The sequence below is a fragment of the Phyllopteryx taeniolatus genome, unplaced genomic scaffold (genome assembly GCF_024500385.1).
Source record: "Phyllopteryx taeniolatus isolate TA_2022b unplaced genomic scaffold, UOR_Ptae_1.2 contig_159, whole genome shotgun sequence".
NCBI classification, from domain to species: domain Eukaryota; kingdom Metazoa; phylum Chordata; class Actinopteri; order Syngnathiformes; family Syngnathidae; genus Phyllopteryx; species Phyllopteryx taeniolatus.
In genome coordinates this window covers 3,157-23,637 of record NW_026903081.1, presented here as the reverse complement: position 1 = coordinate 23,637, position 20,481 = coordinate 3,157, and the positions used below count along the sequence as shown (strand labels likewise).

At 46.6% G+C, this 20,481-nt stretch overlaps 6 non-coding genes across 6 annotated transcripts; 4 read left to right on the top strand and 2 right to left on the bottom strand.

Annotated features, from left to right (window-relative positions):
• Positions 1-270: 270 nt before the first annotated feature.
• On the bottom strand, positions 271-434 carry LOC133473181 (U1 spliceosomal RNA). Its single transcript, XR_009786984.1, has one exon. It is a non-coding gene; the product is annotated as a U1 spliceosomal RNA (small nuclear RNA).
• Positions 435-2,251: 1,817 nt separating this feature from the next.
• trnas-uga (transfer RNA serine (anticodon UGA)) lies at positions 2,252-2,333 on the top strand. Its single transcript has one exon. It is a non-coding gene; the product is annotated as a tRNA-Ser (tRNA).
• Positions 2,334-9,579: 7,246 nt separating this feature from the next.
• On the top strand, positions 9,580-9,768 carry LOC133473184 (U2 spliceosomal RNA). Its single transcript, XR_009786987.1, has one exon. It is a non-coding gene; the product is annotated as a U2 spliceosomal RNA (small nuclear RNA).
• A 3,511-nt stretch (positions 9,769-13,279) lies between these two features.
• LOC133473182 (U2 spliceosomal RNA) lies at positions 13,280-13,470 on the top strand. Its single transcript, XR_009786985.1, has one exon. It is a non-coding gene; the product is annotated as a U2 spliceosomal RNA (small nuclear RNA).
• Positions 13,471-18,125: 4,655 nt separating this feature from the next.
• On the bottom strand, positions 18,126-18,315 carry LOC133473183 (U2 spliceosomal RNA). Its single transcript, XR_009786986.1, has one exon. It is a non-coding gene; the product is annotated as a U2 spliceosomal RNA (small nuclear RNA).
• Positions 18,316-20,097: 1,782 nt separating this feature from the next.
• Positions 20,098-20,207, top strand: LOC133473185 (U5 spliceosomal RNA). The gene has a single exon (XR_009786988.1). It is a non-coding gene; the product is annotated as a U5 spliceosomal RNA (small nuclear RNA).
• Positions 20,208-20,481: the final 274 nt, after the last annotated feature.

Sequence of the window (20,481 nt, the reverse complement as noted above, 5' to 3'; positions counted from 1 at the left end):
ATTTGTCCCAAGATATCAAATAAAGTGTATTTTTTAATGTATGTATGTAATGTATTTCAAGATTCAAATTAACTTTGCTTGTTGCATTCCTAAACCGAAGAGCACTGACGTCCGTATTATTGGTAAGCTTCTATTTTGAAGGTGGCTTCGCCGCGTGTTGGTGACCTATTACCGTAATGCCTAGTATGAACAAAATTATGGGCGGCTGGCTTGACTGCTACTTTTTGAGTGGAGGCTAGCTTGACCGCAGTATTATTTTCAACGAACGATCAGGGGATAGCGCGAACGCGGTGCCCCACTACCAGAAACTATGCAGTCAAGAGTCCCACATTTGGGGAATTCGCAGAGATCAGCACAATCGGTGTGCAATGGCTGAACCTCACCCTGAGAGAAACACCTTCTTGATCATGGTGTCTCCCCTGCCAGGTAAGTATGAGTTGCACACGGCGCGAGCACGCAAGTCATTCACGCGCACGCTATGTCAAGCGACGGTGTCATCATGAGCATGTGAACAACCATACACACAACGGGCAAGCCGGAACATACGCTAGATGAAACGCTACTGTGTGCTAATACATGAACAAATATGCTTCCTATTTGAGAATTTGAGTTTAAATTGAGACAGTAAATGGATACCCATAATGCACAACGGCATCGAGACACGATAAAATAAGTTGAAAGTGAGGTCATTAACACCCAGAAACATATAAACCTCCCTCCATCCATCCATTGTCTTTACCGCTTCTCCTCACGAGGGTCGCGGGCTGCTGGAGCCTATCCCAGCTATCTTCGGGCGGGAGGCGGGGTACACCCTGAACCGGTCGGCAGCCAATCGCAGGGCACAGAGAAACAAACAACCATTCGCACTCACATTCAAACCTATTAGCAATTTAGAGTCCACCCATTCGGGTTTAAGAGAAATGATTGGACTAATTAAAAAAAATCTAAAGTAAACATAATTAGAAGTAGTTCTTGACGAAAATAATGCATTCGTCTCGTCGAATGTCAGACACGAAAAAGACTTCCGGTTCCAACAGTTGGCTGCGCATCTCAAATTGCAACTGCCACCTGCTCAGAGCTATTGCACAAAACAACCTTGGTGACGTTTTAGACAAAAAGCATTCATTCTACTTCCCATGGGCTCACCAACTGTGGGAGGGGCCATAGGGGACGGGTGCAGTGCGAGCTGGGCAGGGACCTTGGCGTTCCAACCCCCGGCTACAGAAGCTGGCTCAAGGGTACGTGGAATGTCACCTCTCTGCCAGGGAAGAAGCCCGAGCTGGTGTGTGAGGTCAAGAAGTTCCGACTAGATATAGTCGGACTCGCCTCCACACGCAGCTTGGGCTCTGGTACCAGTCCTCTCGGAAGGGACTGCTCCCTTTGAGTCGTCCCTTTTGGCGTACTTTGGTCATTTTTGAGTACGAGAGGGATTGGAATCTCTTCCACTCTGGAGTTGCCCACGGTGAGAGGCGGCGAGCCCGGCGGCAATAAGTATACCCACACCTGCTCGGCAATAAGTATACCAACACCCACGCCTGTACGTTGGGGTTCACCCCGGAAGCCTGCCTCCGCCTTCGGGTGGGGGGACGGGTCCTGACTGTTGTTTGCGCCTATGCACAAAGCAGGAGTTCAGAGTCCCCACCCTTTTTGGAGTCCTTGGAGGGGCTGCTGGAGAGCGCTCCCGCTGGGGATTCCATCGTTCTGCTGGGGGACTTCAAAGCTCACATGGACAATGACAGTGAGACCTGGAAGGGTGTGATTGGGATGAACGCCCCCCCCCCCCCCCCCCCGATCTAACCTGAGCGGTGTTCAGTTATTGGACTTCTGTGCTCATCAAGGATTGTCCATAACGAACACCATGTTCAATCATAAGGGTGTCCACACATGGACTTGGCACCAGGACACCCTAGGTGGCAGTTCGATGATCGACTTTGTGGTCGTGTCATCGGACCTGCGGCCCCATGTCTTGGACACTCGGGTGAAGAGAGGCGCGGAGCTGTCAACTGATCACCACCAAAAAATGACTCATTGGATGAACACAAATAAATTTTGGGCAGGTTTTCCATCCATTTTATTTGTGTAACGCCAACTCAAATTTAGTAGTTCCGTGTAATGTGATATAATTGAGTCAGCCAAACCCATTTTCATCAAATACAAAGTAAAATAAGGACACTCAGTGGCCGAAATTGATTCGTCCCTCAAATGACAATAAAATACTCATATAAATGACTTTTTGCGCTTACACCATGTGGCTGCGATGGCCGAGTGGTTAAGGCGTTGGACTTGAAATCCAATGGGATCTTCCCGCGCATGTTCGAACCCTGCTCACAGCGAGTCTTGTTTATGTGCAAAATAGCTCAATAGTTTGTGTCACTGACTGAAGTTCTGGTGACTCGAGTTCAGTTCTTCGTTCAGCCTGGAGGTGGGGCTCGAAGGCGAGCGGCTGGTGACCGGGCCAGGCACAGCCCGGGAGGGTCCTCCTTCCCATGGGCTCACCACCTGTGGGAGGGGCCATAGGGGTCGGGTGCAGTGCAAGCTGGGCGGTGGTCGAAGGCAGGGACTTTGGCGATCAGATCCCCCGCTACAGAAGCTGGCTCAAGGGACGTGGAATGTCACCTTTCTGGCAGGGAAGGACCCCGAGCTGGTGTTAGAGGTCGAAAGTTCGGACTCGCCTCAACGCACAGCTTGGGCTCTGGTACCAGTCCTCTCGAGAGGGGTTGAACTCCACTCCGGAGTTGCCCACGGTGAGAGGCGCCGAGCAGGTGTGGGTATACTTATTGCTCCCCGGCTCCACTTGGCACTAGGTCGCAGTTCGATGATCGACTTTGTGGTCGTGTCATCGGACTTGCGGCCGCATGTCTTGGACAGTCGGGTAAAGAGAGGGGCGGAGCTGTCAACTGATCACCACCTGGTGGTGAGTTGGCTCCGATGGTGGGGGAAGATGCCGGTCCAACGTGGCAGGCCCAAACGTATTGTGAGGGTCTGCTGGGAACCTCTGGCGGAATCCCCTGTCAGAAGGAGTTTCAACTCCCACCTCCGACAGAACTTTGCCCATGTTCCGGGGGAGGCAGGGGACATCGAGTCCGAGTGGACCATGTTCCGCGCCTCCATTGCTGAGGCGGCCGACCGGAGCTGTGGCCGTAAGGTGCCTGTCGTGGCGGCAATCCCCGAACCCGTTGGTGGACACCAACGGTGAGGGATGCCGTCAAGCTGAAGAAGGAGTCCTATCGGGCCTTTTTGGCCTGTGGTACTCCTGAGGCAGCTGATGGGTACCGGCTGGCCAAGCGGAATGCAGCTTTGATGGTCGCTGAAGTAAAAACTCGGGCATGGGAGGAGTTCGGTGAGGCCATGGAGAAAGACTTCCGGATGGCTTCGAGGAAATTCTGGTCCACCATCCAGCGTCTCAGGAGGGGGAAGCAGTGCACCATCAACACTGTGTATAGTGGGGATGGGGTGCTGCTGACCTCGACACGGGACTTTGTGAGCCGGTGGGGAGAATACTTCGAAGACCTCCTCAATTCCACCGACACGCCTTCCCATGAGGGAGTAGAGTCTGGGTTCTCTGAGGCGGGCTCTCCTATCTCTGGGGTTGAGGTCACCGAGGTGGTTAAAAAGCTCCTCGTTGGCAAGGTCCCAGTGGTGGATGAGATTTTCCCGGATTTCCTCAAGGCTCTGGATGTTGTAGGGCTGTCCTGGTTGACACGCCTCTGCAACATTGCGTGGACATCGGGGACAGTGCCTCTGGATTGGCAGACTGGGGTGGTGGTCCCCCTTTTTAAGAAGGGGGACCGGAGGGTGTGTTCCACTACAGGGGGATCACACTCCTCAGCCTCCCTGGTAAGGTCTATTCAGGGGTGCTGGAGAGGAGGGTCCGTCGGGAGGTTGAATCTCAGATTCAGGAGAAGCAGTGTGTTTTCATCCTAGCCGTGAAACAGTGGACCAGCTCTACATCCTTGTCAGGGTTCTCGAGGGTGCATGGGAGTTCGCCCAACCAGTCTACATGTGTTTTGTGGACTTGGAGAAGGCATTCGACCGTGTCGCTCGGGGGGCCCTGTGGGGGGTGCTTCGGGAGTATGGGGTACCGAACCCCCTGATACGGGCTGTTCGGTCCCTGTACAACCGGAGTCAGAGTTTGGTCCACATATCCGGCAGTAAGTCAGACTTGTTTCCGGTGAGGGTTGTACTCCGCCAAGGCTGCCCTTTGTCACCGACCGATTCTTTTATGGACAGAATTTCTAGGCGCAGCCGAGGCGTAGAGGTGGTTAGAGAGAGCAGACTTCAATGGTTTGGACACGTCCAGAGGAGAAATAGTGAGTATATTGGTAGAAGGGCGATGAGGATGGAGCTGCCAGGCAAGAGAGCTAGAGGAAGACCAAAGAGAAGGTTGATGGATGTTGTGAAGGAAGACATGAGGGCAGTTGGTGTGAGAGAGGAGGATGCAGGAGATAGGCTGACATGGAAAACGATGAGACGCTGTGGCGACCCCTTACAGGACAAGCCCAAAGGAAAAGAAGAAGCTAGGTGTGTTTTGTTTAACAAAAATGATATTTCACAAATTCTGCCAGTGTATGTAAACTTATGAGCACAACTGTACATATATGCAATCATACGTACCCCTGTCACATTGGAATGAAAGTGTACAGGTTTTTCATAACCACTAGATGGCGGCATACATTTATAAAATGTGAAAGCACGATTGACTTGGCAATTTTTTGGGTAAAAAAATGCACATTATACACGAAAAATTGCAGTACATGGTTTGGTTGAACATTTTGGTGTTTAAAAATATGTTTCAATCGCTTTTGTTATATTTGTCAGTTTTGTCCTGAGTCTCGCCTCCACTACTCTTACCCATAACTTCATTGTGTGGCTCATCAACTTTATAGTTGCCACAGCTCTGCACATCACCTTTGTTCTTAAAAAACTAGAATTCTATTGAACAAGCTGGTCAAAAACTCCACAGCCACCTCTCCTAGATGCTTCCATACCTCCACAGGAATGTCAAGATCCGCCAAGATCTTGCTCCCATCCCCCCTTGCCTGAAAACACCATCCACTAAGATGCGGATGCCCCTCCTCCACCAATGAAGAATCTTATCGGCAAATCTGACTAATATCTACGGGGTATTTTCCAGAATAAATCAGACCCCTAGGGATATCAGGTATTTTTCATCCCTGTAATTACAAGGGACAGAAAGTGGGTCAAAGAAATATGGCACAAATAAAGTTGAACTACAAACTTAGTGAGGATAGAATGTGAATCTATCAAACCATTGTCTCCAGTTATCTCTGCAAGACTAGCTCTTTTCAGTATCAGGTCACTGGGTAATAAATCAATGTTGATTAATGACATCATTGCAATCTATGATCTGGACTTTTTGTTACTAAATGAAACATGGTTAACAGAAAGTAGCTGTAATACCATTTTAAATGAGGCAACACCAGCAAATTTTAATTTTATGAACAAGTGTCGAAGAGGGAAAAAAGGCGGTGGTATTGCTGTTATTTTTAAGTCATTACTTCAGTGTAAAGAAATTATACTGGGTGATTTTAGCTCTTTTGAATATCTCTGTTTTTTAAAGGTGTCCCAAAGGTGATTGTTTTAATAATTTATAGGTCTCCAAGATTCAATGGAAAATTTATGGAGGATTTTTCAGAACTGCTGTCAGTTATTTGTACTGACTACAACAATTTTGTCATAACGGGAGACTTTAACATTCAATAACATTCATTATTGTTGACAATAACGTGAACAAAAAAAATCTCAAGAACTCTCTGCTATACTAGACAGATTTGACCTCTCTCAACATATCAAGAGTCCAACCCACACTCAAGGTCACATCTTAGATCTGGTCATCTCAAATTCTATCATTTGACATTAAGGATATGGCTATTAGTGATCATTTTTGTGTATTCTTTGAATTACAGATTCTTCTTCTTCAGTTCAGACAACCTCTATGTCTATTAAGAAAAGGTACATAAATGAGAGTACCGCCACTAAGTTTATGGAGACCATTGCTGTGCCACAAACTGTGAATGCTGAGCCAATTGATGAACTTTTGGATAATTTCACCTGCAAAATCTCAAATGTCATGAATGCTGTCGCTCCTATTAAGAGACAATCTTGAGGTGACCTAGAACACCGTGGAGGAGCACAATGATGGTAAAGACCTCTAAATCAAAGTGTAGGAAAGCAGAACATAAGTGGAGAAAAAGAGAATGAGTTATTTTGTAACCATTGGAAGTGTTCAATCTCATCGAATGGCAATGACCTATGGGGTCCCTCAAGGGTCAGTTCTTGGCCCCCTTCTGTTCAGCCTGTATATGCTACCCTTTAACTTTAATCTTGACTATCATAGCTATGCAGATGACACACAGTTATATCTAGCAGTCTCTCCAGATGACTACAGTTCAATTGAGGTGTTGTGTCACTGTCGAAAACAGATAAATAACTGGATGAGCCAAAATTTTCTTCAATTAAACCACAACAAAACTGAGATAATTGTTTTTGGCAATAAAGAAAAGAGGATTGCTCTTAGTAAATACCTGGAGTCACTTTCTTTAAAAACTAAAGACCAAGTCTGAAACCTTGGTGTTCTGATAGATTCCGACCTGACTTTCAACAGTCATATCAAATCAATAACTAAAACTGCCTTCTACCATCTCAAGAACATATCCATAGTGAAGCTCATCCATGCTTTTATCTCAAGTAGACTTGACTATTGTAATGCTCTTCTGACTGGACTCCGCAAAAAGAGCATTTAAGAGCTGCAGCTCATTCAGAATGCTGCAGCTCGGGTTCTGACCAGAACAAAGAGGTCAGAGCATATTACTCCAATTCCTAAGTCTTTACACTGGCTTCCAGTCAGCTTTAGAATAGATTTTAAAGTTCTGCTACTGGTCTATAAATCACTAAACGGTTTAGGTCCTGAATACATGAAACGCTAATGGGATACAAACCCAGTAGGGTTCTGAGATCGACAGATTCAGGTCAAATAGTGGAGCACAGAGTCCAAACCAAACACGGTGAAGCAGCATTTAGCTATTATGCTGCACACAAATGGAATAAGTTGCCAACAGAAGTGACGTCAGCATCGAGTGTGAATGTTTTTAAGTCCAGGTTCAAAACTCTTCTTTTTTCTCATGCTTTTTAGAGCATTTCCACTTTTAAATGATATTTCTTGCACTGTATGCTGTTTTAATTGGTGGACGACTGGTTGGCACATCTGCCTCACAATTCTGTGGACCAGGGTTCAAATCCTGACCCCGCCTGTGAGGACTTTGCATGTTCTCCCCGTGCCTGGGTGTTTTTTTTTCCGGGCACTCCGGTTTCCTCCCACATCCCAAAAACATGCGTGCTAGGTTGATTGGAGACGCTAAATTGCCCATAGGTGTTAATGTGAGTGCGAATGGTTGTTTGTTTCTATGTGCCCTGCGATTGGCTGGTGACCGGTTCAGGGTGTACCTCGCCTCGCCCCCAAAGATAGCTGGGATAGGCTCCAGCAGCCCGCGAGGATAAGCGGTGAAGAAAATGGATGGATGCATGTTTTTAATGTTTATAAGTTTTTTTTATCTGTTTTTAAATTCCTTTAATCATGTAAAGCAGTCGTCCTCAACCACTGGTCCGCGGACCGGTACCGGACCTTGAGGCATTTGTTACCGGGCCGCAGAGAAAAAAAATGACCAATTTTTATAATTTCTGTTGTATTGCAAGTCACGTGTCTATGTGTTTTATTTTGAAAATTGGCCGGCTCTTCTCCGCCGAACCACCTGCACGTCTCATTTGACACGTTGAGACTCGAACGCTTCTGTTTCCGGTCAGAGTGGGCTGGCTAACGGTGGGAGAGCTCAAAGAACGAAATTAGTTCATAAACTACTTCAGTTCATTACGTTTACTGAGAAGATTTGTTCTTTTGAACGACCGACCTCCACTCCTGCATCGCACCCACAGTGGACGCATCACGAACGGCGAAGGAGGAAGCAGAAGCGCGGCAAGAGTTTGTGTGTGTGTGTGTGTGTGTAGGTGTGTGCATACGTGTGTGTGTGTCTGTGTGTATTCATTCATTCATTCATTCATCTTCCGTTCCGCTTATCCTCACTCGGGTCGCGGGCGTGCTGGAGCCAATCCCAGCTATCACCCTGAACTGGTTGCCAGCCAATCGCAGGGCACATATAAACAAACAACCATTCGCACTCACATTCACACCTAAGGGCAATTTATTCTTCAATTAACCTACCCTGCATGTTTTTGGGATGTGGGAGGAACCCGGAGTGCCCCAAGAAAAATATGTATTTGCACGCCACCACAGCCGGTCCGTGAGTAAAATGCCGACTCCTAAAAGGTCCGCGGTGCAAAGGTTGGGAAACACATTGAGTTACCTTTTGTATGCTGCACCGTGGCCCAATGGTTAAGATCATTGCCTGCTATTGTAGGGGATGTAGGTTCAAGATCCCGACCGGACCATCCGCCAACATCCCCCGGACTCACGGCTGTGGTGTCCTTGAGCAAGACAGTGATACCCCAAACTGCTCCCCGGGCGTTTCAGCTGCCCCCTGCTCCAGTGTGTTCCACTAACAAGTTTGTGTGTTCACTGTGATGGGTAAAATGCAGAGAACAAATTTTGTGCATGTTCATGAGAATAAAGGTGATTCTTCTTCTTCTTTGCTTAATTTTCTCACTATTTGTAACTATTTTTCTGAATGTTTTCAGTGCTCTCTCTTTGACATTATGTGCACGTAGTCAGAAGATTTTAAGGACGCTAAATTGGATATGATGTCACTTCACATCAACAGGTAAAGCTAATTGTGAAACACGGGGCCGACTCGTGACCATACATTTCCTTAAGATTATTATACTTAAGTATTATAACCAAACTACATTTGTTTACAAATATGTATGTTTTCCTTTTTTTGTATGTTTTCAGTAATAATGGTTGAAAATAGTTAAATATTTAACGAGTGGTTGGTTTTGCTTTCACTCTGTCGTTTTTTGCATTAATTCTTAGGCAGAGCATGCTTACTGTTTTTGGATATAAGTTGAAATGTTTAATGGCAAATATTCATGTCTTTTGACGTTTCTGGCATGTCTTTAATCGATTATTAACACTTATCACATGACAAATTTGAACGTTGTGTAACCAAATTAGTGGACGGGGTGTAATTCGCCTCCTCTGCGACGATGGCGCTAGAGTCCTACTGTCAGTTAGCAAAGAAAGAAACAGGAAGTAGTTGAGCGAGGCAGAGTCATTGATGTTTTTTCGTCAAAATGTTGAGCAAACAGCTATTCAGTTTGTGGCCACATCATTATACCAGCAACCGATTTTTATTCCAAATAACTCATTATTTCTTTGGTTGTTTCAAACTTAATACACGGCTAAAGGATATGCGCATTCTATTGGATTGACGTGGGCCACGTGACCAAGGAACACGAGTATCTGACAACCTTATTTCAATATAAACGTTGAAAAACAACACAGTTGACATTCGTTTCATAATTGTTGTTTGGCGTGTCCATATGTGCCACCATAACTTTGGCTTGTAGGCTGGAGAATGAGGTCGTCTTTTCTGGCGTTATGTCTGCATCGCTTCTGTGCGTTTTGGCTAAGATCAAGTCGAGTATCTGGTCTTACCAGTTTAATATCTGATATGTCCCCTATCCGGGTCATATATTAAATTGATTTTTGAAGCTAGGAGATGGAATAGGAGCTTGCTCCGTCCACTCCACACATTGATCTGGTATTGCCGTACCTCCGGGAACAGTGCACCCCCACAACTAGGTCTAAATAAATATCAATTGAGCCATCAATCCAATGACTTGATCTATACTTAATGCACTGAACAGAAGGTAAACAAGTGACTCTCAACTCTGAGGTTTGTCTGTTATTCTCACTATCAGTATTGTACAGAGGCATATTAAGTTTGGACATGGAGCACAGGAGAAAAGTGACAAGGAATGTTGTACGCCTCTCCCCAGCCACTTCATCCAGCTCTTCCGGGGGGATTACGAGGCGTTCCCAGGCCAGCCGAAAGGTGTAGTGTCCTGGGTCGTCCCCGGGGTCTTCTCCCGGTGGGACGTGCCAGAACACCTCACCAAGAGGCGTCCGGGAGGCATCCGAATCAGTATCCCCGGCCACCTCATCTGGCTCCTCTCAATGTGGAGGAGCAGCGGCTCTACTCTGAGATCCTCCCGGATGACCGAGCTTCTCGCCCTATCTCTAAGGGAGAGCCCAGACACCCTGCGGAGGAAACTCATTTCGGCCGCTTGTATCCGGGATCTTGTTCTTTCGGTCACGATCCACAGCTCTTGACCATAGGTGAGGGTAGGAACGTGAATCGACCGGTAAATCGAGAGCTTCGCCTTTCGGCTTAGCTTCTTCTTTACCACAACGGACCGATACAAAGTCCGCATCACTGTCGACGCTGCACCGATCCGCATGTCGATCTCCCGTTCCATTCTCCCCTCACTCGTGAACAAGACCCCAAGATACTTGAACTCCTCCACTTGGGGCAGGATCTCATCTCCGAGCCGGAGAGGGCACACCACCCTTTTCCGACTGATGACCATGGTCTCAGATTTGGAGGTGCTGATTCTCATCCCAGCCGCTTCACACTCCGATGCGAACTGCTCCAGTGAGAGTTGGAGATCACGGCTTGATGAAGCCAACAGAACCACATCATCTGCAAAAAGCAGAGATGCAATGATAATACCGGACCCCTTCTACGCCTCGACTGCGCCTTGAAATTCGGTCCATAAAAGTTATGAGCAGAATCAAAGGGCAGCCTTGGTGGAGTCCAACCCTCACCGGAAACGAGTGCGACTTACTGCCGGATATGCGGATCAAACTCTGACTGCGGTCGTACGGGGTTCGGTACCCCATACGACCGAAGCACCCCCACAGGACTCCCCTAGGGACACGGTCGAACGGCTTCTCCAAGTCCACAGAACACATGTAGATTGGTTGGGCAAACTCCCATGCACCCTCGAGGACCCTGCCGAGGGTGTAGAGCTGGTCCACTGTTCCACGGCCAGGACGAAAACCACACTGCTCCTCCTGAACCTGAGATTCGACTTCCCGACGGACCCTCCTCTCCAGCACCCCTGAATAGACCTTACCAGGGAGGCTCAGGAGTGTGATCCCCCTGTAGTTGGAACACACCCTCCAGTCCCCCTTCTTAAAAAGGGGGACCATCACCCCAGTCTGCCAATCCAGAGGCACTGTCCCCGATGTCCACGCGATCTTGCAGAGGCGTGTCAACCAGGACAGCGCCACAACATCCAGAGCCTTTAGGAACTCCGGGCGAATCTCATCCAGGCCCGGGGCCTTGCCACCGAGAAACTTTTTAACCGCCTCGGTGACCTACACCCCAGCGATAGGAGAGGCCGCCTCAGAGAACCAGACTCTGCTTCCTCATGGGAAGGCGTGTCAGTGGAATTGAGGCGGTCTTCGAAGTATTCTCCCAACCAACTCACAACGTCCCGAGTCGAGGTCAGCAGCGCCACATCCCCACTAGACACAGTCTTGATGGTGCATAGCTTCCCCTGCCTGAGACTCCGGAGGTTGGACCAGAATTTCCTCGAAGCCGTCTGGAGGGCTTTCTCCATGGCCTCACCAAACTCCTCCCATACCGGAGTTTTTGCTTCAGCGACCACCAAAGCTGCATTCCGCTTGGCCAGCCGGTACCCATCAGCTACCCATCAAAGGCCTGATAGGACTCCTTCTTCAGCTTGATGGCATCCCTCACCGTTGTTGTCCACCAACGGGTTCGGGGATTGCCGCCACGAAAGGCACCGACCACTACAGCGCCGGTCGACCGCCTCAGCAATGGAGGACAGAACATCGTCTGCTTGGAATCAATGTCCCCCGCCGAGCCCGCAACATGAGAAAAGTTCTGTTGGTGAGAATTGAAACTCCTTCTGACAGGGGATTCTGCCAGACATTCCCAGCAGACCATCACAATACGTTTGGGCCTGCCACGTCGGACCGGCATCTTCCCCCACAATCGGAATGTTGCTCGTTGTAAAAGCTGAAGTGTGCATCATATGATGCTATGGTACTGCAGTATGATGTAATTTCTAGCATACGTGGGTTTGTTCTGAGTAGTCGAACCAGTGAGTAATGACGAGATGAAGCTTCATAACGTCGTAACGCTTCGGTCATTGGTTCGAGTCATGGTCGATGTCTTGATGCTTCATGTGCACACGAAACCACCTGCTGGCCATGTGTATAATCACAGGCAACTGTATCTTCGGCCACGAATTGTGTGATGCATTGCAATATGCCGTTTGTTGTGGCTCTTGGAAATGACTTATGAATGACATAAAAAATGTTTGATCAAATATTATGTCGACATGAAGTAATAAAATATTGTTTCAACGTACTCTGTGTGTGTAACTGGTAACGGTAGTAATCGTATACAGGTAAATCTAAAAAAAAAAAAAGAAAACTTTCTGTACTCATACATAGAGATTATTTAAACACTTGGGAAAATACTTTTCAGAGGGCAAATTCCTGCCTAAATTCTACATTAAAAATAAATTCCATTGTTTGATAGTAGTTTGTTACGTTATATTCTAGGGGTGGTGAATTTGGAGCTCTCATTAGCTTTAAGCTACAATCCTCAAATTATTCATGTATAAAAAAAAATGAAATACTTCAGTGTGTGTGGTGCATCTCTATAATATGAGTTTCACTTTTTGAATTGAACAACTTCACTAAATTAAGCTTTTGACACTATTATAATTTATTGAGATGTACCACTATGGCAGCTTGTGTAATGTGTTTGTCAACACACGTTTGGAGAATGGCAAACCATAAACCCACATTTTCATGGAGCTGCTTGACAGGGTCTCTGTTGCTGTGTCGAAGGGTCACCCATCGTTCCAAATTCTGAACCACTTCCTGAAGCAGAAAACAGGAAGTAGTTGAGCGAGGCAGGGCCATTGATGTTTTTTCATCAAAATGTTGAGCAAACAGCTATTCAGCTTGTGGCCACAACATTATATCAGCAACCGATTTTTACTCCAAATAACTCATTATTTCTTTGGTTGTTTCAGACTTAATACACGGCAAAAGGATATGCGTTAATCTCCGCATTCTATTGGATCGACGTGGACCACGTGACCAAGGAACACGGGCATCTGACAACATTATTTCGCAGTTGACATTCGTTTCATAATTGTTGGTTGGCGTGTCCATATGTGACTCATCTGCGATATGTGCCACCATAACTTTGGCTTGTAGGCTGGAGAATGAGGTCGTCTTTTCTGGCGTTATGTTGGCATCGCTTCTCGGCCTTTTGGCTAAGATCAAGTGTAGTATCTGTTCTTATCAGTTTAATATCTGATACGTCCCTTATCCGGGGACCATATATTAAATTGATTTTTGGAACTGGGAGTTGGAATAAGGGCTTGCTCTGTCCACTCCACGCATTGACCTGGTATTGCAGTATCTCCAGGAATGGTGCACCCCCACAACTTGGTCCAAATAAATATCAATTGAGCCATCAATCCAATGACTTGAACTATATTTAATGCAGTGAATAGAAGGTAAACAAGTAACTCTGGGGTCTGTCTGTTATTCTGACCTTCAGTGTTGTATGGAGGCATAGTAAGTTTGGACATGGAGCATAGGAGAAAAGTGACAAGGAATGTTAATGCCTTGTTTTCTGTAAACAAATTCACAGAGCAGCCCAGTCTGGCTGGTAGACGTCATGGCAGGCAATAGGACTTTAGCGGTTCAGCAAACCCATTTGAAACTGTATTTAAAAATATAATATACTGTCCATGTTTTTTGAGGCTTTTTAAAAAAAATAAATAATTCAATTTATATTAAAGTGGGTCGTGACCCATATCCTAAACTTAAGAGAAACCTGCCTATGACCTATGAAAGGTACACTTTTGAACAATGTTCAGGTGTAACACCTTTGAGAACTTGTCCAACAGCTTTCATCGGATTGACTTCAAACTTGGTCAGTACCATCGCAGCACCTGGGACATCAAGTTATCAAAAGCTTTTTTTTCCCGAAATACTATATAACAGTGGCGGCTCTTCAACTGAAGCTTTTCTCATGTCGCCACAAAACAGGACACAGTGACAATTCATCAAAGACCTATTTGCGCTACGTTGCACCTACGCCTACGAAAATTCCTGCACGCGTGTAGCATCCCGAAAACAAACAAACCAAATTGTAATTTCAACCCATATCCTAAACTCAATAGAAAATGGTCTACAACCATTTAAATGGAATATTCACAGTACTTTAAAATCCCACAATAATGATCAACAATGGATACACTAGTGTAGTAGGCCTAAGAGTTAAATATCCCTCATGCAACAACTGTACAAATTATGGATAACAAAGACAAGAGGGCATGATGTTTGAATTTCAACTTTTATTGGTCGGTTTGAATTTATCCTCTCCTATCGGTTGAGGGCCTTCAGGGCCATAAAAGCTCATCAGTTTGATGAGCTCACTTTCACACCAGCAGCCATACCTGAGACTGCATTCAGCCTTTTTTTCAACAAGGACATTTTGAAGAACATCCAGGTCATGACCAACCTGCAAGGCCGCAGCTCACTCACTGGTTGAAGTGTATGGCGTTGTTCTGACTTATTGACCTATTTAAGGCTCTAATTACCTCAAATAAAATTTTCCAGGCGGCACGGTGGTCGACTGGTGAGAGCGTCAGCGTCACAGTTCTGAGGACCCGGGTTCAATCCCCGGTTCCGCCTGTGTGGAGTTTGCATGTTCTCCCCGTGCCTGCGTTGGTTTTCTCCGGGCACGCCGGTTTCCTCCCACATCCCAAAAACATGCATGAATTGGTGACTCTAAATTTCCAGTAGGTGTGACTGTGAGTGCGAATGGTTGTTTGTTTGTATGTGCCCTGCGATTGGCTGGCAACCAGTTCAGGGTGTACCCCGCCTCCTGCCCGATGACAGCTGGGATAGGCTCCAGCACGTCCGCGACCCAAGTGAGGAGAATCGGCTCAGAAAATGAATGGATGGATGGATAAAATTTTCCATTTTGTTGATGTGTGTGCGTGTGTGTGTGTGTTAAATATATTATAGAAGTTATCATTTATTTGCTTCGCTTGCATTAGTATTATGGACGATTTTAGTTGTCTCGCCTTCAAAAAGAAGACTCAGCATCATCCGACATCAGACATCATCATGTCTTATTGCTTAGAACACTATGTCTGGGAAAAACCCTCCTATTTTCAAATATTTTGTGTTGTGTCTTATTGCTTAGAACACTATGTCTGGGAAAAACCCTCCTATTTTCAAATATTTTGTGTTGTGTCTTATTGCTTAGAATACTATGTCTGGGAAAAACCCTCTTATTTTCAAATATTTTGTGTTGTGTCTTATTGCTTAGAACATTATGACTTGTAAATCCCTCCTATTTCAAATAAATGCAGGAGCGACGGGGGAGATTGTTGTGATCTTGTTGAGATTGTTGAGAGGCTGTGAGATTGTTCAGTCTCCCATACGCCCTCCTCATGAGAAACAGAAACCAGTGTCTTCATTCCTTTTGTGTCTATTTTTTATAATGTTGGGTAAGATAAATCTAACAGTGTGTGTGTGTACAGTGGTGCAAAAAATTGCCCCCCGGTAGAGAGGTCCGGGGGGCAATTTAAGTCAAGCAGGACCTCCTCCCCTATCTGTATGGGGTTAGGTTCGGGTTCAGTCATTCTTTTCCTACGGAAAATTTTGGGTCACGCATTTGGGCACTTGTTCAGAAAACAGTTCTGAGTCTTTTGATAGAGCAGATGCCAATTACTATCAAGATAAGCGACTGCCGCGGGAGTACTGACTCGGACGGAACTGTCATGCTGCCAGATGCCAACATTAATTACAAGACATACAAGACAGTGGAACTCCCGAGAGAAAAAGCCAAGTGGGCTTGGACAGGGGTAATGGGTCTTGTTAGACCTTTAGACAGGATGCTTTCAACTAAGCTCAGGGGTACCAAGTATGGAGGGATTCTACCCATTGCTAAATTGTCAATGGATGAAGAGATTTCACGTAGCATGTCATTCGTCAATGTGGTAACAATCTGTGTGTGAGCATAATCCGTTTGGACCACCGACAGCAGCTGTCTAGTTTGGTTCAGGATGACACTGTAGTGGCCGGCACGGTGGCCGACTGGTTAGAGCGTCAGCCTCACAGTTCTGAGATGCGGGGTTCAATCCCCGGCCCCGCCTGTGTGGAGTTTGCATGTTCTCCCCGTGCCTGCGTGGGTTTTCTCCGGGCACTCCGGTTTCCTCCCACATCCCAAAAACATGCATTAATTGGAGACTCTAAATTGCCCGTAGGTGTGAATGGTTGTTGGTTCCTATGTGCCCTGCGATTGGCTGGCAACCAGTTCAGGGTGTACCCCGCCTCCTGCCCGATGACAGCTGGGATAGGCTCCAGCACGCCCGCGACCCTAGTGAGGAGAAGCGGCTCAGAAAATGGATGGATGGATGGACACTGTAGTGTTGAGGACAAGGATTGTAGTGTTGAGGACAGCTTGGGCTCTGGTACCAGTCCTCTCGAGAGGGGTTGGACTCTCTTCCACTCTGGAGTTGCCCATGGTGAGAGGCGCCGAGCTGGGCGGCAATAAGTATACCCACACCTGCTCAGCAATAAGTATACCCACACCTGCTCGGCGCCTGTACGTTGGGGTTCACCCCGGTGGACGAGAGGGTAGCCTGCCTCCGTCTTCGGGTGGGGGGACGGGTCCTGACTGTTGTTTGCGCCTATGCACAAAACAGGAGTTCAGAGTCCCCTCCCTTTTTGGAGTCCTTGGAGATGCTGCTGGTTCCAACTACAGGGGGATCACAATCCTGAGCCTCCCTGGCAAGGTTTATTCAGGGGTGCTGGAGAGGAGGGTCCGTCGGGAAGTCGAATCTCAGGTTCTCGGCAGGGTCCTCGAGGGTGCATGGGAGTTCGCCCAACCAATCTACATGTGTTCTGTGGACTTGGAGAAGCCGTTCGACCGTGTCCCTCGGGGAGTCCTGTGGGGGTGCTTCGGTAGTATGGGGTACCGAACCCCGTACGACCGGAGTCAGAGTTTGATCCGCATATCCGGCAGTAAGTCGGACTCGTTTCCGGTGAGGGTTGGACTCCACCAAGGCTGCCCTTTGATTCTGCTCATAACTTTTATGGACCGAATTTCAAGGCGCAGTCGAGGCGTAGAAGGGGTCCGGTATTATCATTGCATCTCTGCTTTTTGCAGATGATGTGGTTCTGTTGGCTTCATCAAGCCGTGATCTCCAACTCTCACTGGAGCAGTTCGCATCGGAGTGTGAGCGGCTGGGATGAGAATCAGCACCTCAAAATCTGAGACCGTGGTCATCAGTCGGAAAAGGGTGGCGTGCCCTCTCCGGCTTGTAGATGAGATCCTGCCCCAAGTGGAGGAGTTCAAGTGTCTTGGGGTCTTGTTCACGAGTGAGGGGAGAATGGAACAGGAGATCGACAGGCGGATCGGTGCAGCGTCGACAGTGATGCGGACTTTGTATCGGTCCGTTGTGGTAAAGAAGAAGCTAAGCCGAAAGGCGAAGCTCTCGATTTACCGGTCGATTCACGTTCCTACCCTCACCTATGGTCAAGAGCTGTGGATCGTGACCGAGAACAAGATCCCGGATACAAGCGGCCGAAATGAGTTTCCTCCGCAGGGTGTTCGGGCTCTCCTTTAGAGATAGGGCGAGAAGCTCGGTCATCCGGGAGGATCTCAGAGTAGAGCCGCTGCTCCTCCACATTGAGAGGAGCCAGATGAGGTGGCCGGGGATTCTGATTCGGATGCCTCCCGGACGCCTCCCCGGTGAGGTGTTCTGGCACGTCCTACTGGGAGAAGACCCCGGGGACGACCCAGGACACTACGCCTTTCGACTGGCCTGGGAACGCCTCGGAATCCCCCCGGAAGAGCTGGATGAAGTGGCTGGGGAGAGGCGTACAACATTCCTTGTCACTTTTCTCCTATGCTCCATGTCCAAACTTAATATGCCTCTGTACAATACTGAAAGTGAGAATCACAGACAAACCCCAGAGTTGAGAGTCACTTGTTTACCTTCTGTTCAGTGCATTAAATACAGACCAAGTCATTGGATTGATGGCTCAATTGATATTTATTTAGACCTCGTTGTGGGGGTGCACCGTTCCCGGAGGTACTGTAATACCAGATCAATGCGTGAAGTGGACGGAGCAAGCCCCTATTCCATCTCCTAGCTTTAAAAATCAATTTAATATATGGCCACGGATAGGGGACGTATCAGATATTAAACTGATAAGACCAGATACTAGACTTGATCTTAGCCAAAACGCACAGAAGCGATGCTGACATAACGCCAGAAAAGACGACCTCATTCTCCAGCCTTCAAGCCAAAGTTATGGTGGCACATATGGACACGCCAAACAACAATTATGAAACGAATGTCAACTGTGTTGTTTTTCAACGTTTATATTGAAATAATGTTGTCAGATACTCGTGTTCCTTGGTCACGTGGCCCACGTCAATCCAATAGAATGCGCAGATTAACGCATATCCTTTCGCCGCATATTAAGTTTGAAACAACCAAAGAAATAATGAGTTATTTGGAATAAAAATCGGTTGCTGGTATCATGATGTGGCCACAAGCTGAATAGCTGTTTGCTCAACATTTTGACGAAAAAACATCAATGACTCTGCCTCGCTCAACTACTTCCTGTTTCTTTCTTTGCTAACTGACAGTAGGACTCTAGCGCCATCGTCGCAGAGTAGGGGAATTACACTCCTCCCACTAATTTGGTTACACAACGTTCAAATTTGTCATGTGATAAGTGTTAATAATCGAATAAAGACACGCCAGAAATGTCAAAAGACATGAATATTTGCCATTAAACATTTCAACTTATATCCAAAAACAGTAAGAAGAATTAATGCAAAAAACCAACCACTCGTGAAATATTTAACTATTTTCAATCATTATTACTGAAAACATACAAAAACATACAAAAAAAGCATTCGTTCACGTTCAGTTCTTTTTCACATAGTCATTCAAGTGCTTTCTTATTCAGTTAATGATCCATCCTCGAAGCTCACGTTCGCTCAACACATTCACCGAAGGACTATGCGTGGTTTTTGTCATGTATTGTAAACTAGGAAAGGCGGGGAGATTATTTACAAAAACAAAAAGGCTAAATTATGACCTACCTATCACTCTCTCAGAAAGCTCTCGAATACCAGCTTCGGTCGCAATACTTGCGTGCATCAAGCTCAGCTAGCAACCATCCTTCCGCATCCCCTGACATCCAGCTAGGCTCTCGCCACCCGGCGTGACTTTTCTGCATCCACCGCGGTGGACAGCATGGCTGACACCAGCACCTGTGCTTCCTGTTTACCCACCTTAATGTTATTGTTATCTATTCAGTGTAAAGTGTCTTTGAGTGTCTTGAAAAGCGCAATAGGTTTATCCATCCATCCATTTTCTGAGCCGCTTCTCCTCACTAGGGTCGCGGGCGTGCTGGAGCCTATCCCAGCTGTCATCGGGCAGGAGGCGGGGTACACCCAGAACTGGTTGCCAGCCAATCACAGGGCACATAGAAACAAACAACCATTCACACTCACAGTCATGCCTAAGGGCAATTTAGAGTCTCCAATTAATGCATGTTTTTGGGATGTGGGAGGAAACCGGAGTGCCCGGAGAAAACCCACGCAGGCACTGGGAGAACATGCAAACTCCACACAGGCGGGGCCGGGGATTGAACCCAGGTCCTCAGAACTGTGAGGCTGACGCTCTAACCAGTCGTCCACCGTGCCGCCGCAATAGGTTTAATCTGTTATTATTATTATTATTGCTATTATTATTATTGAAGAAAAAGCTACACAATGGGAATGTCAATATGGCCACTAAGTAGGCACGTTGGTTTGGCGGGCTGTTACAGCGAGCTTGCGTGTCTCGTCTTCATAATTATCATATTATGTGACAGGATGAGAATATTGGAGTATGTCAAATGTAGGTGGATTTCTTATTTGTGTTAAAAAAAAATAAAAGTCGAATTGTTTGAATTTTAGACCGTCTGTTAAAATGGCATGGCGGACAATGACATAGTCCGCTTCGCTGCGACCAAAGCAGTTCGCTCTTGTTTGTCTTCAGATTGTCTAAATCTTTTGCCTTTTACTAAAGATTTCTGTGGGGAGCAACAACAAGATTTATTGATTCCGTGTGAAAGCGGAGCTGACTTTGCAATGTGAACAGTCAAAATGATTTTCTAGTGGTGTTATATGCATATGGTATTTATAATTATAATATAGTGTTAGGTACGAATGGGTACAGTAGTCATTGTGTGTGTACTAATCCACAATAATCAGAAAATCGTAATAAGATGTCATTCACAGGATTATTTTGTTCTTTTTCAAGGAATCAGTTTTTGTTTAAGAACAGTATTGTGTTTTGTATTTTTTGCTTTTAATGCACTTCTTCTGTGACTTTTTAACTGCGTGGCTTTTGAAAACATCCTCT